At 40.7% G+C, this 2,500-nt stretch overlaps 1 protein-coding gene across 1 annotated transcript in view; it reads left to right on the forward strand.

Moving 5' to 3' along the window:
- Window positions 1-2,500, forward strand: part of sgip1a (SH3GL interacting endocytic adaptor 1a) — a gene marked incomplete at its 5' end in the record, with an annotated part of 103,297 nt that overhangs the window by 8,214 nt on the left and 92,583 nt on the right. The window lies entirely within an intron of this gene.

Genomic DNA, 2,500 nt, shown 5'->3' on the forward strand with positions numbered 1-2,500 from the left:
GGAAAAAGGAAATTCTTGATTGTCTCAGTTCCGTGCCCCTTTAATTGATGACATCATCAGGGGCAGGCCAGTGATGGACGATGACATCATCAGGGGCAGGCCACTGATGGACGATGACATCATATGATGGACGATGACTCCATAGCTCTGCAGCTGGCACGTCAATGTCTCTGCCATCTTGAACTTCCTGCCTTTTCATCCTATATGAAAATGGGAAATATCTTCAGCTTTATTGTCTTCAGGATTTCTGGACCAAATGTAGAATAAAAAACCGATGTTGGTTATTATTGACAATATTGACTACAGTTAATAAAATTACACCTCATGATTGTTTCTGTCATAGTGTTTACTACAAGCCAGCTGAGAACATGTGTGTTTCTGTCATAGTGTTCACTACAAGCCAGCTGACAACATGTTTGTTTCTGTCATAGTGTTCACTACAAGTCAGCTGACAACATGTTTGTTTCTGTCATAGTGTTCACTACAAGCCAGCTGACAACATGTTTGATTCTGTCATAGTGTTCACTACAAGTCAGCTGACAACATGTTTGTTTCTGTCATAGTGTTCACTACAAGCCAGCTGACAACATGTTCGTTTCTGTCATAGTGTTCACTACAAGCCAGCTGACAACATGTTTGTTTCTGTTATAGTGTTCACTACAAGCCAGCTGACAACATGTTTGTTTCTGTCATAGTGTTCACTACAAGCCAGCTGACAACATGTTTGTTTCTGTCATAGTGTTCACTACAAGCCAGCTGACAACATGTTTGTTTCTGTCATAGTGTTCACTACAAGTCAGCTGAGAACATGTTTGTTTCTGTCATAGTGTTCACTACAAGCCAGCTGAGAACATGTTTGTTTCTGTCATAGTGTTCACTACAAGCCAGCTGACAACATGTTTGTTTCTGTCATAGTGTTCACTACAAGTCAGCTGACAACATGTGTGTTTCTGTCATAGTGTTCACTACAAGTCAGCTGAGAACATGTGTGTTTCTGTCATAGTGTTCACTACAAGCCAGCTGACAACATGTTTGTTTCTGTCATAGTGTTCACTACAAGCCAGCTGACAACATGTTTGATTCTGTCATAGTGTTCACTACAAGCCAGCTGACAACATGTTTGTTTCTGTCATAGTGTTCACTACAAGCCAGCTGACAACATGTTTGTTTCTGTCATAGTGTTCACTACAAGCCAGCTGACAACATGTTTGTTTCTGTCATAGTGTTCACTACAAGCCAGCTGACAACATGTTTGTTTCTGTCATAGTGTTCACTACAAGTCAGCTGACAACATGTGTGTTTCTGTCATAGTGTTCACTACAAGTCAGCTGAGAACATGTTTGTTTCTGTCATAGTGTTCACTACAAGTCAGCTGACAACATGTGTGTTTCTGTCATAGTGTTCACTACAAGTCAGCTGACAACATGTTTGTTTCTGTCATAGTGTTCACTACAAGTCAGCTGAGAACATGTGTGTTTCTGTCATAGTGTTCACTACAAGTCAGCTGAGAACATGTGTGTTTCTGTCATAGTGTTCACTACAAGTCAGCTGACAACATGTTTGTTTCTGTCATAGTGTTCACTACAAGTCAGCTGAGAACATGTGTGTTTCTGTCATAGTGTTCACTACAAGTCAGCTGACAACATGTTTGTTTCTGTCATAGTGTTCACTACAAGTCAGCTGACAACATGTTTGTTTCTGTCATAGTGTTCACTACAAGTCAGCTGAGAACATGTGTGTTTCTGTCATAGTGTTCACTACAAGCCAGCTGACAACATGTGTGTTTCTGTCATAGTGTTCACTACAAGCCAGCTGACAACATGTTTGTTTCTGTCATAGTGTTCACTACAAGTCAGCTGACATGTTTGTTTCTGTCATAGTGTTCACTACAAGCCAGCTGACAACATGTTTGTTTCTGTCATAGTGTTCACTACAAGCCAGCTGACAACATGTTTGTTTCTGTCATAGTGTTCACTACAAGTCAGCTGACATGTTTGTTTCTGTCATAGTGTTCACTACAAGTCAGCTGAGAACATGTTTGTTTCTGTCATAGTGTTCACTACAAGCCAGCTGACAACATGTTTGTTTCTGTCATAGTGTTCACTACAAGCCAGCTGAGAACATGTGTGTTTCTGTCATAGTGTTCACTACAAGCCAGCTGACAACATGTTTGTTTCTGTCATAGTGTTCACTACAAGCCAGCTGAGAACATGTGTGTTTCTGTCATAGTGTTCACTACAAGCCAGCTGACAACATGTTTGTTTCTGTCATAGTGTTCACTACAAGCCAGCTGACAACATGTTTGTTTCTGTCATAGTGTTCACTACAAGCCAGCTGACAACATGTTTGTTTCTGTCATAGTGTTCACTACAAGCCAGCTGACAACATGTTTGTTTCTGTCATAGTGTTCACTACAAGCCAGCTGAGAACATGTGTGTTTCTGTCATAGTGTTCACTACAAGCCAGCTGACAACATGTTTGTTTCTGTCATAGTGTTCAC

This window comes from Poromitra crassiceps (assembly GCF_964638095.1).
Source record: "Poromitra crassiceps genome assembly, chromosome: 12".
Classification (NCBI taxonomy): domain Eukaryota; kingdom Metazoa; phylum Chordata; class Actinopteri; order Beryciformes; family Melamphaidae; genus Poromitra; species Poromitra crassiceps.